Source organism: Thalassophryne amazonica, chromosome 3 (genome assembly GCF_902500255.1).
Source record: "Thalassophryne amazonica chromosome 3, fThaAma1.1, whole genome shotgun sequence".
Classification (NCBI taxonomy): Eukaryota; Metazoa; Chordata; class Actinopteri; order Batrachoidiformes; family Batrachoididae; genus Thalassophryne; species Thalassophryne amazonica.
Window position 1 is genome coordinate 132,101,845 of NC_047105.1, and position 16,997 is coordinate 132,118,841.

Genomic DNA, 16,997 nt, shown 5'->3' on the forward strand with positions numbered 1-16,997 from the left:
CAAATGAATTAAAGCTCTATCTGGGTTTTTGATTAATTAATAAGCTGGAATGGAAGATTGCTGCTAATCCTCCGCCTCGGCCCGTGCTACGAGCGTTCTGGCAGTTAGTGTGACTCGGGGGTGTTGACTCATTTAAACTAACATATTCATCCTGCTGTAACCAGGTTTCTGTAAGGCAGAATAAATCAATATGTTGATCAATTATTATATCATTTACTAACAGGGACTTAGAAGAGAGAGACCTAATGTTTAATAGACCACATTTAACTGTTTTAGTCTGTGGTGAGGAAGAGGTCATACTTGAAGAGGTCATGTTGCCTTATGCTGAAGAGGTCATGCCCTTGAAATGGGTATTTCAATGACCCCAAGCACACTAGTTAACGAGCAAAATCTTGGTTCCAAACCAACAAAATTAATACCTCACAGATGTGAAGAAATCATGAAAAACTGTGGTTATACAACTAAATACTAGTTTAGTGATTCACAGGATTGCTAAAAAAAAGCAGTTTGAACATAATAGTTTTGAGTTTGTAGCATCAACAGCAGATGCTACTATTATTGTGAACACTCCCTTTTCTACTTTTTTTTTTTTTTTTTTTTTTTACTAATAGCCCAATTCCATAGCCTTAAGAGTGTGCATATCATGAATGCTTGGTCTTGCTGGATTTGTGAGAATCTACTGGTACCTTGTTTCCCATGTAACAATAAGAAATACGAGGTCTATTAGACAATAAACCGATCCTTTTATTGTTTTTTTTAACTATATGGATTTGAATGACGTGCGATTACACCAATCATGCTTGAACCCTCGTGCGCATGCGTATTTTTTCACGCGTGTCGGTGACGTCATTTCCCTGTGGACAGGCCTCGAGTGAGATGCGGTCCCGCCCTCTCGGCTGAATTCCTTTCTTTCACACGCTGCTCGTTGCTTTATCAAAATTTTTTCTGGACCTGTGAGGAATATCCGAGTGGACACTATTCGAGAAATTAAGCTGGTTTTCGGTGAAAAGTTTAACGGCTGATGAGAGATTATGGGGGTGTTTCTGTCGCTGTAAGGACTTCCCACGGAGCGGGAACATCCTAATTTAAGGCTTAATTCACCCAGGACGTCGTGACAGAACAGAGAAGATTCAGAAGAGGCCGGCATGAGGACTTTATGCGGACATTCCACTGTTTAAGGACATTTTGTAATGAAAGACGTGCAGGCAAATTCATCTGTGTGCGCCGCGACAGGAAAAACACCTCCGTGTTGAAAACCATTTGTAAAATTCAGGCGGCTTTTGATGGCTTTCAACAAGTGAGTAACTGAGAAATTGTTTAACAGGTTGGGCATGTTCCAACTTGTCCGTTAAGGTTTCCAACGGAGGTGTTTTTCCTGTCGCGACCCCCCGCGGTCGGGTCCAGCCCGACATGCGACTCTGCCCGCACGTTCTTTCATTACAAAATGTCCGTTAACAATGGAATGTCCGAATAAACTCCTCATGCCGACTTCTTCTGAAAGTTCTCTGTTCTCTGACGACTTCCTGGATCAACAGAACCTGAAATGTGGAAGTTTTCAACTTGAAACGGCGAGAAGCTGCCGCCTCGAAGCGCAGATTGCCGTCAGGCGCCGTGGACCGTCCTTAAAGTGACACTACCAGACCAAAATCTCTCATCAGCTGTTAAAATTTTGGCTGGTGGGTGGAGCATGTGCACGTTTCCAGGCAGTAAAATCCCTGAACCGCCCCCAGACGCGCTCCTTTGTTCTGATCACAACAGGCCCGAGCAGATGGCGCTGTGACGGACAGCCGCTCTCAGCCAATCAGCTGCCGGAAAATCATCTGACAGCTCGCCTCGCGCCAGGTGTTTGGATCGTTTTTGTCTTCCATCCTGACGAGGAGCTGCGACGGTGAAGGTCCGAGCGGTCGGATCCAGGTCGGAGCTGTCGGCGCCTCCTGTGTGGGACTGAACTCCGGCAGGAGAATGTGCGAGTTTATGTGATCATTTATCGTCTTCACGTCAGGACGCGCGCGTCTGGGAACAGAAGGTGAGAGAAGAATATCAGGAGGCGCTGCAGACTGTCTGCTTTTGTGAATGTTCGAGGAGAAATATATATATATAGTCTGAGCTTCCGAACTTTACCTGGTTTTACGTTATGTGACAAAAGACAGTGCACGCGCAGATATTCCGCAGAAAACTGATCTGGTTGTGGTTTTTGCTGAAGAAGGTGCGTGTGCGTCGTCGCGCATGCGTGATTTGCATATTAATGCTGAAGCGTGTCAGCAGATGTCCTCCATTATCAGGACAAATGCGGAGTCTTATGTGGGCCCTGTGTGAGCGGGGGGGCTTTGTGATGCGCTGCTTCTGGCGCTGCAGCTGTTGCGCTTTTGTGATGAGATTCTGAAGCCTAAAGATCCACAAATACAGCCTTCCTCACTTATAATAATGATAAAACTACATTTTATTTGCAAGAAATCTCAAAGTGTTAGATACGACGGCGTATCAGGGCCATTCAAAGACAGGAAAAAAAAAATTACATTTTTGAGTTTAAAGTCACAAATATACAAGAATAAACATGCAGCTTTACGAGAAATAACAAGCAAATTTGCGAGATTAAAAACATGCAAATCTGCAAGGAAAAAGTAGCAAATTTGCCACAATTAAACACGCAAATTTGCAAGATTAAAAACATGCAAATCTTCAAGAAAAAAGCAGCAAATTTGCCACAGTTAAACACGCAAATTTGCGAGATGAAAAACATGCAGATATGTGGAAAAAAAGCAGCCAATATGCAAGAAAAATATAGCAAATTTGCCACATTAAACGCGCACATTTTCGAGATTATAAACATGCAAATCTGTGAGGAAAAAAGTAGCACATTTAACGCTATAGCTACATTAATTTAGTAATTTGATAGCCAAATTACCTGCATTTGCATTAACTGCAAGCAAAAGCATTATAGCATTATTTCTCTTATCTCTCAGACATTAAATATTGAAACCGCTGTCCATATATTAATTCTTTTTGACTGTAAAAATGTACATGACGAAGCCGTTGTCACATCTCATTCCATCACCTAAGGCGCCAATAGGCTGCATTTGCATGTGCATTTATGTACCTGTAATTTTTCGTGTTCTAATCTCGCATTGTCTTTTTCTTGCAAATATACAGGTTTATAATCTCACAAATTTGCATGTTTAAATCTCGCAAATTTGCGTGTTATTTCTCATAAATGTGCATGTTTATTCTTGTATATTTGTGACTTTAAACTCGAAAATGTAATCTCCATTTTTTTCCCCCATCTTTGAATGGCCCTAATATGCCGTCGTAGTTTGAAGATAAAAAACGTAATTAAAAAGGCAGATAAATACTACTAAAAATGTTATGAAAACTAAAACCTCAACCAGCAAGGTTAATGAAAGTATTCATAAGTCCTTAAAAACATACGTACAGAATATCAAGATTAATGTGCGGGTAAATGGACTGTATTTATATAGTGCTTTTCCATCTGCATCAGTCACTCAGTGCTTTACAATAATGCCTCACATTCACACAGATATTAGGGTGCTGCCATACAAGGTGCTCACTACACAGTGGGAGCAACTAGGGGAATAAGGACCTTGCCCAAGGGCCCATAGTGATTTTCCGGTCAGGCTGGGATTTGAACCAAGGATCCTCTGGTCTAAAGCCCAACACTTAACCACTGGACCATCACCTCCCCTAACAATTTCAGGATATTTGAGATATTTGTACAGATATTTGCACAGAAAAACAATAGTGTGTTGCCTGTGGGGATCCACGGGCTCTAGATTGGGTTGTGTTTATAAAATAGGTAGCTGACATTTTTCAAGGGTGGTAATAAATTAAGCAAAGCTTGTATCATGAGTTGGAATGGTGTTTAAGTCCAGAATGTTTTAGAACATTAGACCTCAAAATATTTAGAAGAGGAACTCAACCCTTTTATATGCTGTTAATTGTGTAATTTTTTTAATGTTACTGTTTTAATGTATTTATAAATTGTTTAGGTTCTTGTTATATACACACATTATTATTATTATTATTATTATTATTATTATCATCATCATCGGTATTATTATTATTTTATTTGATTATTACTTCTATTTTGTCATTTGATTTTTAAATGGACCACAGTGGAAATAAGTGTTTTCACTTTCTTGTGTCATCCATGTATTTTTAATGTATTTAGTTATACATATATGTACATACATTGAACTTACTAAATAAAATCAGGCATGCACGCATGCACTCACACTTTTAATATAAAGATGATTTATGAGTCCAGAGTGTAGTTAGCAATGTTAGCTATTATCTGTAGCGTCTCCAAAAATATTAGTCTTATCAATGTTCCATTTTGACAGCGTTCATCTTTGACCCAAAAGACATAAGCATGCCAAACGGCAAATGTCAGTTCTCTCCAGTTTCTCCGTAGTCGAATTTACACTCACACAGGCAGGCATGCATGGAGAGGTTTTTGTCTCTCAAGCACGTGCTTCTAATTATAGACAGACCAAAACAGAGATGGGGCGGAAGACATCAAAAGCAGTATACTTCTCACTCATGGTACCGGTGTCGCAGACCGAACAGTCCCCACCTAGAAATTGGTCTGCACCGGTTTCTGCATGATTGAAGCCACACACACAGGCCACTTGGCTATTATAATATAGATTGTACAATTCAAAGCAAACCTCCAGTATGCAACATAAAATGTATCAAAAGGCTTGCATGTTTTAACACTACATTGAGAAAAAAAGTTTGCTAATTTTGAATGAGCTTCAGAATATGCCCTTTTTCTGCATCCCAGATGGAAATGTGGGTATTTGAGCATCATATTAATATTTTTACAATGTATTCTTACATATCTCAAGATGATGTGTAGGAAATGTGGTGTTGAGTCTAAGCTTTCTTACACCCCTAGGAAATTTTGGTGAATTTTTCACATTTTGCGAAAACGGTCTTTTGTACCAACTTTTGATATTAATAACTCACTTGTGTGATCTCCTAATGAAAATGGTAGCAAACCCAAATTTTGCTCAACTTTTGACATATTGTTCATATTTCCGATTGCTCAAAAATTAAAGAAATATACAAGATATGGCAGTCAAATTTTTTTGCGGTATGATTTATGGTGTGTTAGCGCATATCTATACAGTCAAATCATAAATCAGGTTGTTCGGAGCAAAATCTATAGTTGTTGGAAATATGCTAACTTTGAACAATCTTCAAAATATACTAATTTTCTGCACCCCAGATGGCAGTGAGGATAATTGAGCATCATATTTATATTTTTTTACTATGTATTCCTATATATCTCAAGATGATGTGTAGCAGATGTAGTGCAGAGTTTAAGCTACTTCCTAAATTAACATTTTACTCTCGAAGGGCACACACCAAGACGAGTTATATTTCCTTGGTGTAGAGGTCATATCATCATACCTTATTGTTGACTGGGCTCCGTAGGGGCACTCTGTCCTTTCATTACCATGTAAGGCAGCAATGCCTCTTCCTTCCACCAGTCTGGAGGGCACTACAGTGATGCCTTATCCAAATACGGGGCTTTGTCGGTGTCAGTCAAAGCCTTGAATTTGAGGCTGTTCTCACACAGTCTCATAGCTTATTATCAATAATCTTCCTAATGTAAACATCTCTGAATATTTGTCTCATGCATGTGGCTCTGTATTAACCATAGCGAGTTGTCATGGTGACATAATCTAAAATGAAGTGTTTCTGGCAGAAGTGTATGTTAAACACATGGACAATTTGAAGATGACAAAATTGCACAAAAGGCAAGCAAGTCGTGAGTATTCCTGGATTTTCCTTTTTAAGGCCTCTGAGTTTATTCTAATATAAACAATTGTTTTTTTTTTTTGTTTGTTTGTTTTTGGACAAATAGTTGATTCTAATTTAATGATCCAGTTTAGTTTCCAAGTGCATGGCTGAGCACTCTGTTATGATGAGCTGCTCCAGGTTATACTGTACAAACACACAAGAAGTTTAAATCTGACTGTATGTGACAGGTGTGGAAATGCTCCAATTCATTTTATGGCGCATGTCAATGCCATTTGAGAAACTGTTGTTTGATGATTTGAATCCAATTTCTTAATTGGCATGTTGAGTGATGGCATATCCACAAAAGATGACATTTCCAAAACACAAACTTAAAAATGTCACACCAGCACAAATATGATTTAGCCCCCGTCACCCACCGTCACACTGAAACTGTCTCCTCTGGTCACATTATATTCTAGTGTTTTGTGTGAATCAAGGATGGAGGGACTAATAGTCCAATAGGTATTTGGACAGTGATTTTATCATCATTATTTGTACTTTTGCCTCTGTATATCTTAACAGAGATATGAAGATGTTTTCTTTTAGTAGAGTGTGAGTCTGTGCTGTCCAATAGCCTTCAAGCAGAGCATGTGATCCTTCTTTGTGTCTTTGTGGTTGGTGGGTCCACATGGAGGTGATGTTGTTCAGCTGGGTGAAGGCCGACCGAGCCCCAAGGTTACAGACCGGGCCACCAGGCGCTCACCTGTGCCCCCCCAGCCCCCCAACAACCAGGCATAAATCCACAAGGAAAATGTGTTGTAACATGTTGCATTTGTTTAACAATATATCTTAACTGAACATTTAAACATCATCTCCACTAGTGAATATGAAATTGCTGCTAGTCGGCCCAAGTACTTAAGTGTTATAACGGCTGACTATGTAACTTTACATACTTTAACTTGAATGGGAGGGTGCGGGTGGAGGCTGCAGATGAGATTATATCAACATATGAGATATTAGATATCTCGTAAGGGGTGGTCCTTACAAAAATGATTGAAAGGTTTGTTTGTGGCCATAAACTGTATTCTGAATGTAACCAGTGTTTGAGAGATCTTTTCCAACCCTAGAGTTTTTGTCACTAGAGGACATGTTGGCAGTTGGGGACTGTAGGACACTATACTATGTTTTTCTTTTTTCTTTACTGGATTCAAGGGTTTGGAAGACACTTGGTCATGTTTTCTCACTTTTAAGAGTATAGGCCCATCTCAGAGGACATTTCATGCAGGTTTAATCAAGGATGAAGTTCAGTTTGTCAAAGGTGATGCACCATAAGGTTTTTGTGCACTGGTGGGTCATTGTCGTGCAAACTACCATTCTTTTTTTTTTTTTATTAATTTCTCCCCTGCACTTTAAACAGGCAGAGTCGACCACTGTTGACTGATGTGCAGATAGAAGGGTCTAATGGGGAAGTAGGGGCTGGATTACAAACAAAGCAAAGGGGAAAAAGAAATCTGACAGAGGTCAAGGCGAAGGTGGAGACAGAATGAATAACGTCTATAATGTAAAACCTGTGGAGGTGCAGACGGCGGTTGGTCAGGTGAAGGTTTTTGCAACAACTGAGATCACTTGAAGCGATGCACAGCAGCTCTGAAACTGAAGAGAGGTTATTAAAGTGAATAATATGACATCCAAACAAGGCTGTGATAAATATCCGGATGCTGCTGTTTCCAGTTTGTAGCTGACCTTGATTTCAAATATGTTTTTAGGTTCAGCGGTGGCTGGGATTGGTTTGCTCGGGGTGGGTGTTGCCTTCCTTCCTTTTGGTGTTTTGATGTTTTTTCCACCTGCTGTCTGTTTCCAGGTCTCCTGTGGATGTGTCAGGATGTAAAGACAACTTGGCTAAAGTAACATGATGCTGCCAATCATTTTTTGTTTTCCCCAGTTTTATCCACTTGTATCACTAGAAGTGTATTTCGAAATATTCAACAAAAACACTTCACAACTTTGTCAGACTTGTGTCTGTGGGATTAAGTGACAACCAAAATAGAGCTCTAAAGTGATGATGTCACAGCACAGTTATTGTTAGGGGTCCAAGCCCGAATGGACTAGAAACGGCGTTCCTTTGCAACTGCTGTTTCCAGTCCAGTAGGACTGGAATCCCTGTTGTTTACGGTCCGATTTTAATTTTTTTCCTCCATTGAATGCAAAACTGCAGCCCAGACCATAAAAGCTGTGGAGGTGACATTTTGATACAACTGATACAAAATCCTGCAAGTAACTCAGACACAAAAACTTGAAACTAAGCTGCCTATAGGGGGCACTACAGCAACACATTTGCACTTTGGCTTATAACTTCGAAACTGTACATCACACATTGAAGTGCCTGATATGGAAGCTTTCACTGGTTTGTGCTGAATCTCCTGAAATAGGCCCCACCCAATTTGCATCAAGGTAGTTTTTTCACAGTTTGCAAAATATACAAAAGCTACTTTTTTTTTTTTTTTTTTCAGACGCAGCCCAGACCTTTGCTCTGATCAGCACCAAACATTGCACACAGAGTGCACTGGCCCTCAGAAGCTTAAGTTATTAAAATTAGCTTGATGGGCCTTAACCTACCTGAGAAATAAAGCATGAACTTCCTGTTAGAAACATATGACATAGGAGGTTGGACTTCCCTTTGTAATGATAACTCTGATCTGCACAAAACACATGTGGCTGATGTAGAATAGTACAGAGAGGGAGTCTTCAAATAGTTTTGATTGGACACTATGTGGCTTGCAGCTGCCTTCAGAGTACTCCGGAGGCAGTTGCAAGATACCGATAGGTCCAAAGGGCGACATCTTCTGCTGTAAGGGAGGTAAAGTGGCTCATGTGGGAGGAGCTTGGAGTAATCATGGAGAAGGACTTTCAGTTGGCACCAAGGTACTTCTGGCGGACCGTGAGGTGCCTCGGGAGAGGAAAACTGAGGAACCATCCAAGCTGTCTACAGTAAGGATGGGACTCTGTTGATCTCAGCTGACGATGTAATCCGGCACTGAAAGGACCATTTTGAGGAACTCCTGCATCAGATTGGAGCATTCTCTATAGTAGGAGCAGAGCTGGAAGTTGATGGGGGATCATCTACAATTTTCCTGGTGGAAGTCACTGAGGTAGTCAAACAACTCTGCAGTGGCAAGGCCCCGGGGGTTGATGAGCTCTGTCCAGAAATGCCGAAGGCTCTGGGTGTGAAGGGACTATCTTGGATGAGACGTCTTCAACACTGCGTTGAGGTCTGGGGCAGTGCCTAAGGAGTGGCAAACTGGGGTGGTGGTCCCCATTTTGAAAAAAGGGGACCAGAGAGTGTGTGCCAATTACAGGGGCATCACACTACTCAGCCTCCCCGGTAAAGTCTTCTCTAGCGTGCTGGAAAGGAGCAATTGCTCAGGCAATAGTTAAACCTCGGATTGAAGAGGAACAATGTGGGTTCCGTCCTGGTCGTGGAACAACCAACCAGCTCCTCACTACTGCAAGGATTCTGGAGGGGGCCTGGGAGTATGCCCATCAAGTATACATGTGTTTTGTGGACTTGGAGAAGGTGTACGAGGTCTATTAGAAAAGTATCCGACCTTATTTTTTTCAAAAACCATATGGATTTGACTCACGTGTGATTACATCAGACATGCTTGAACCCTCGTGGGCATGCGAGAGTTTGTTCACACCTGTCGGTTACGTCATTCGCCTGTGGGCAGTCTTTGAGTGAGGAGTGGCCCACCCTCTCGTCGATTTTTTTTTTTTTCTTTTTTTTTTCATTGTTTAGGAATGGCTCAGACTGCTGCTTTGTTTGATCAAATTTTTTTCAAAACTGTAAGGCACAACTGAGTGGACACCATTCGATAAATTCAGCTGGTTTTCGGTAAAAATTTTAACAGCTGATGAGAGATTTTGGTCTGGTAGTGTCGCCGTAAGGACGGCCCACGGCGCCTGACGGCGATCTGCGCTTCGAGGCGGCAGCGTCTCGCCGTTTCAAGTTGAAAACTTCCACATTTCAGGCTCTGTTGACCCAGTAAGTCGTCAGAGAACAGAGAACTTTCAGAAGAAGTCGGCATGAGGAGTTTATTCGGACATTCCATTGTTAACGGACATTTTGTAATGAAAGAACGTGCGGGCAGAGTCGCATGTCGGGCCAGACCCGACCGCGGGGGGTCGCGACAGGAAAAACACCTCCGTTGGAAACCTTAACGGGCAAGTTGGAACATGCCCAAACTGTTAAACAATTTCTCAGTTACTCACTTGTTGAAAGCCATCAAAAGCCGCCTGAATTTTACAAATGGTTTTCAACACGGAGGTGTTTTTCCTGTTGCGGCGCACACAGATTTGCAGAGGCATCACGGAAATGACTCGGCGAATTTACGCGCACGTCTTTCATTACAAAATGTCCTTAAACAGTGGAATGTCCGCATAAAGTCCTCATGCCGGCCTCTTCTGAATCTTCTCTGTTCTCTCACGACGTCCTGGGTGAATTAATAAGCCTTAAATTAGGATGTTCCCGCTCCGTGGGAAGTCCTTACAGCGACAGAAACACCCCATAATCTCTCATCAGCCGTTAAACTTTTCACCGAAAACCAGCTTAATTTCTCGAATAGTGTCCACTCGGATATTCCTCACAGGTCCAGAAAAAATTTTGATAAAGCAACGCGCGCCGTCTCGAGCAGCGTGTGAAAGAAAGGAATTCAGCAGAGAGGGTGGGACCACATCTCACTCAAGGCCTGTCCACAGGGAAATGACGTCACCGACACGCGTGAAAAAACTCACGCATGCGCACGAGGGTTCAAGCATGATTGTGTAATCGCACGTCATTCAAATCCATATAGTTAAAAAAAAATATAAAAGGGTCGGTTTATTATCTAATAGACCTCGTATGATCAGGTACCCTGGGAGATACTGTGGGACGTGCTGCAGGAGTATGGAATGAGGGGATTCCTTCTCAGGGCTATCCAATCTCTGTACTCACAAAGCGAGAGCTGTGTTCGGGTGCTCTGCAGTAAGTCGGACTCGTTTCCGGTGGAGGTTGGCCTCCGCCAGGGCTGCGCCTTGTCACAATCCTGTTTGTGATATTCATGGACAGGATATCGAGGCGTAGTTTTCAGTTTGGTGGGCTCAGGGTCTCATCACTGCTTTTTGCAGATGATGTGGTCCTGTTGGCTTCATCAGCCTGTGACCTCCAACACTCACTGGATCAGTTCGCAGCCAAGTGTGAAGCGGCTGGGATGAGGATTAGCACCGTTAAATTTGAGGCCATGGTTCTCAGCAGGAAACCAATGGCCTGCCTGCCCAGAGTATAGAATGAGGTTTTCCCTCAAGTGAAGGAGTTCAAGTACCTCAGGGTCTTGTTCATGTGGGAGGGGACAATGGAGTGTGAGATTGGCTGGAGAATTGGGGCAGCAGGGGCGGTACCATACTGTTGTGATGACAAGGGAGCAGAGCCAAAAGGGCAAGCTCTTGATCCACTGGTCAGTCTTCATTTCTACTCTCACCTATGGTCACAAGGGTTGGGTCATGACCAAAAGAACTAGATTGCGGGTACAAGCAGCCAAATGGGTTTCCTCTGATGGGTGGCCTGGGAATACCTCAGTATCCCCCAGTCAGATGTGGTTAATGTGGCCCGGGAAAGGGAAGTTTAGGGGCCTCTGCTGGAGCTGTTGTCCCTGCGACCCGATCCCAGATAAGTGATTGAAGATGAGTGAGTGATGAGAGTGGACACTAGGGGGTGCCACCAGCCTTTTTTTAAATCTCAAAACTGGTTAATCAGAATTGTACCAAATTTGACATGGATAATTTGGGGACAGGTCTTACTTGAAATGCATACATACATCATGATTGTGGAAAGAGGGCATGGCCTGTTGGCTTTTTAATTAGTGGGTGTGGCTCACATGATTCAACCTATCAAGTTGAAATTTTTAGGGCTGATACAGACCAGCACACAGTAAGGTCACAGCAAAATTGGCATTTTTGTGTCTCCAGGTGGTGCTGTAATGAAGAAAAATGTATTTTCTTAACTTTTTTGACCAGAACTCCAAAATGGTTCATCACACAATCAAAATTCATACAGTTGTGGATTGAGTTGAATCCAACAGTTTGGTGATGACTGTATTTAAATGGGTGTGCCTCATTACGCATATGACACCCCTCTTTTATGCTGTTGTGTGTGGGGGGGAAAAATGGCCTAAAGAAAAGTGACACTGGATGAGTGGACAGCCTTGTGAGGAAGATGGGTTGTGCTGTTGACACTAAACTGGAGGGTCTCACAAGAGGGGCAGAAAGAAGGACCCACAACAGGATGCTGGCATGGTGGACCGTGGGAGTCACAGCTGCTGTTCATTGGATGCGTTGAAAAAGAAAGGCCATCTTGGTTGAAGTTTGTCCTCTTGGTGTTAAACTTGGAATGATAGTGCCATTGCCTATGTGGATCTGTGGGTCAGGCCCACATCCCAACATATGAAACGTAGGGCGCCACGTGGGCCTCGCAGGGTCTCAGGAGGCGGTTTGTGTATGTACCACAACCTACACATACATTCAGTGGACACTTGCGTGTTTAAGTCCAGTAAACATGAACGTGGTCCAGTGAAACAGAAAAATGAACAAAAAGCTGCCTGCCAAAATTTGTAGTCGTCGGTCACAAGCTGTTGCCACATGTGGGGAAGTAATAATCTGAAATTAGATGTACAGAAAAGCATGACATTTATATTGCAACAATTCATATCGCATCTAACAAAGACCAGCATCGCTCAATGAAGAATTTTTCATAATTTTTTAGTGTGAATAGCTTTAAATTGCACAGACTGGGCACTGCAGATGCAATATTTGACAGTGAGTGCTCTTGGAGAAGTGTAAAGAAGGCCAGAAGGCGTTGCATTATTTGTTTGTGGACTTAAAGAGAACTTATGAGCGTGCCCAGAGAAAAGGGTGTGGTAATTAATGTATGAGGATGTGGCAGAGAAGTACAACCCCTGGCAAAAATTATGGAATCACCAGCCTCGGAGGATGTTCATTCAGTTGTCTAATTTTGTAGAAAAAGCAGATCACAGACATGACACAAAACTAAAGTCATTTCAAATGGCAACTTTCTGGCTTTAAGAAACACTATAAGAAATCAGGAAAAATAATTGTGTCAGTCAGTAACGGTTACTTTTTTAGACCAAGCAGAGGGAAAAAAAAACATGGAATCACTCAATTCTGAGGAAAAAATTATGGAATGAAAAACAAAAGAACGCTCCAACACATCACTAGTATTTTGTTGCACCATCTCTGGCTTTTATAACAGCTTGCAGTCTCTGAGGTATGGACTTAATGAGTGACAAACAGTACTCTTCATCAATCTGGCTCCAACGTTCTCTGATTGCTGTTGCCAGATCAGCTTTGCAGGTTGGAGCCTTGTCATGGACCATTTTCTTCAACTTCCACCAAAGATTTTCAGTTGGATTAAGATCCGGACTATTTGCAGGCCATGACATTGACCCTATGTGTCTTTTTGCAACGAATGTTTTCACAGTTTTTGCTCTATGGCAAGATGCATTATCATCTTGAAAAATTATTTCACCATCCCCAAACATCCTTTCAATTGATGGGATAAGAAAAGTGTCCAAAATATCAACGTAAAGTTGTGCATTTATTGATGATGTAATGATAGCCATCTCCCCAGTGCCTTTACCTGACATGCAGCCCCATATCATCAAAGACTGTGGAAATTTACATTTTCTCTTCAGACAGTCATCTTTATAAATGTCATTGGAACGGCACCAAACAAAAGTTCCAGCATCATCACCTTGCCCAATGCAGATTTGAGATTCATCACTGAATATGACTTTCATCCAGTCAGCCACAGTCCACGATTGCTTTTCCTTAGCCCATTGTAACCTTGTTTTTTTCTGTTTAGATGTTAATGATGGCTTTCGTTTAGCTTTTCTGTATGTAAATCCCATTTCCTTTAGGCTGTTTCTTACAGTTCAGTCACAGACGTTGACTCCAGTTTCCTCCCATTCATTCCTCATTTGTTTTGTTGTGCATTTTCGATTTTTGAGACATTGCTTTAAGTTTTCTGTCTTGACGCTTTGATGTCTTCCTTGGTCTACCAGTATGTTTGCCTTTAACAACCTTCCCATGTTGTTTGTATTTGGTCCAGAGTTTAGACACAGCTGACTGTGAACACATCTTTTGCAACATTGCGTGATGATTTACCCTCTTTTAAGAGTTTGTTTCAATTGATACCTTTCGTGTTGGAGCCATGATTCATGTCAGTCCACTTGGTGCAACAGCTCTCCAAGGTGTGATCACTCCTTTTTAGTTGCACACTAACGAGCAGATCTGATTTGATGCAGGTGTTAGTTTTGAGGATGAAAATTTACAGGGTGATTCCATAATTTATTCCTCAGAATTGAGTGATTCCATATTTTTTTTTTCCCTCTGCTTGGTCTAAAAAAGTAACCGTTACTGACTGCCACAATTTTTTTTTTCCTAATTTCTTATAGTGTTTCTTAAAGCCAGAAAGTTGTCATTTGAAATGACTTTAGTTTTGTGTCATGTCTGTGATCTGCTTTTTTCTACAAAATTAAACAACTGAATGAACATCCTCCGAGGCCGGTGATTCCATAATTTTTGCCAGGGGTTGTATATGAGAGAAGTGCAAGATATGTGCAAGGACAGTCACCACACTGAGTCTGGTGTGCTTGAAGTTCCTTGCTATAATCAAAATTCATGAGGAAGTTTTTTTTTTTTTTCTCAACACTTCCCAATGTATTTACTCATGGTTTGGGTCAGGTTAAACCCTATTCAGAAGAAGCACCCTTATGTGACTGATATTGTGATTGCCATATTTAAAAAAGTATTCAACTCAGTCCATTGCCCAATCACCTCTGACCTTTTTGTGAACCTAAAAGAGCATATTTCTTTCATTGTTGTTGCTATTTGCAAGAACACCTTTTTGTACAGATATGAAGGTAAATTAGATTTTAAATATTGATAAATATAGACTGGCAGACTGCATTACAGCATAGATAAATGGACTCACAACACTTCACGCACATGTACAGAAAAAAGTGTGTTCAAAGCACAAATTAAAAAAAATTATAAATACGTAATGGCAAAAAAGAGATTGTTTATATAAAAAAGAGAAAAACGTACCAAACTGTGGATATTTCAGTGGCAGTGGATATTGCACATTCACAAATATTGCACTCATTTCAAGTGTGGCATGTAATATGGCTGTTTGGTTCCAGTAGCATTCATAGCTCTAACAGCATTGTGTAAAAACTGTTTTTCAGTCTATTTGTACTTGTTTTAATGGCCCTGTACCATCTGCCTGATGGCAGTAGCTCAAACAGAGCTAGGGGCCAGGGTGGGGTGGGTTATTTAGGATGACGTTGAGACAGTGGCGCTGAAACATTAAGAGTCGTGAAGGTTCCCCAGTGTGGGTCGAGGGCACCCATTGAGCTTCTCTGCCATTTTCATAATCCTCTGGAGCTCTTTCCTGTTTGCCACTGTGCAGCTGGCAAACCATGTACAGAGGCAGTATGTGATGATGCTCTCCATGATAGAGCGGTAAAAAGACACAAGCAAACTCTGGTTTATGTTATTTTTCCTGAGGATTTTCAGAAAGTGGAGACTTTGCTGTGCTTTCTTTACCAAATGTGTGGTGTTCCTGTCCCAGGTCAGTTTCTCCTCTATGTGGACCTCCAGGAAACGGTGGGTGGGTGATAATGGGCTGAATGTCTATGATTAGTTCCTTGGTGTTAGATGTGTTCAGGAGCAGGTTATTTTCTCTACACACCATCAGCTGTCCCACCTCCTCCTAATAAGCGGACTCATCTCCTCCAGTGATACAGCCTACCACTGTGGTGTCATCCGCATACTTAATGAAGGTGTTGCTGGTGTGCAGCTTTGGCTGACATTGAGAATTCATGAGCTCCTCACTAATTTACTTGACATCATGACCAGCCTATATGCATGCACTGTGATTGCAGTGCAAAGTGCAGGCCAAGTCTCTGAGCTCTTCTCAGTAAATTCTGGGGTTCTTCAGGGATGTATTCATCTCTGTTGAATGGTTGCATAGACTGAATGTTGGATAATGTCATAGATTACAGTGAGCTGGGTGCCTTTGTCGCTGTCCTTGACTGTGTAACGTCAAGGACAGTGAACCTTGTTCTTGACTAGGGATGGGTATTGATAAGATTTTATCTATCGATGCCATTATCGATTCCCTTATCGATACCTCTTGTGAATTTTGTACTAAAAGTAGGCTTTACAGGTTTTCTATGTATTTCATTGAGTCTTAAAGTAAATAAATATGAAATTGGTCACTGTATCCTTGATCTCTGGACATAAATAAAAATAAACAAAACAGTGTTTCCCTTTGAAGTTATTAATTCTGACTGGATTCTATCGTTCTAACTTGACTCGGCAGAGAGCCGCGCAGCGTTTGGAGCTGTGTGAACAGAACGGAGGACGATTCTCGTTTCTAAGTAAGAGTCCCAGTTAGTAACTTTTAATCCGCACAAAAGTGACTCAAGATTTCACATATTCAGGGATGAAAGTGATGAAAAACAAAAAAAGCTGAAACCCAAAATTACCTCCCAACACCACGTGCACGAAAATGTTTGAATTCTAGAAGCTCTGATATGCAATCTGGGACTATTCCAGACAATAAACTGTAGTGAGTGCAGCATCCATTTAGTGAGGAAACCCCCCCCCCCCCCCCAACTTTCCTTAATTAAATTCATTCCAGTAGAATTCTGCTCTTACTAGGATGCAGCAGTTTTCTAGTTTGGCAGATAGTTCTGGAAGAAATCACTGAAGAAATTAACACATTGAAAATATGGTTTGACTGAAACAAATTGTCATTACACTTAAATAAGACAGGGATGAAATGGAGGTGTAAGAGTCACTAGGTGTTCACAGGAAACACTTATTTATTTCTGTATGTATGTATGTTCATTGTTAGTTAGGGCCCGAGTAGGCAACGTCCTACGAGGACCCTATTGTAATTGCGCTGTTTATTATTATTATTAAAGTAAGTCCCTTCGGCTGCTCCCTTGTTTGCACTTGGGGTCGCCACAGCAAATCCAAGGTGGATCTGCATGTTGAATTGGCACAAGTTTTACGCCAGATGCCCTTCCTGACGCAACTCCACATTACATGGAGAAATGTGGCAGGGGTGAGATTTGAACCCGGAACCTTCTGAACTGAAACCAAGCGCATTA

The 16,997-nt window shown here is 41.6% G+C and overlaps 1 protein-coding gene across 1 annotated transcript in view; it reads left to right on the plus strand.

Annotated features, from left to right (window-relative positions):
* The first annotated feature begins 1,664 nt into the window (after positions 1–1,664).
* The window catches only part of lrrn1 (leucine rich repeat neuronal 1), a 44,375-nt gene continuing 29,042 nt past the window's right edge, over positions 1,665–16,997 (plus strand). Inside the window, exon 1 of the mRNA XM_034167444.1 lies at positions 1,665–2,026. The gene's annotated coding sequence lies outside the window, so the exon portion shown is untranslated. The remainder of the gene's footprint in view (positions 2,027–16,997) is intronic.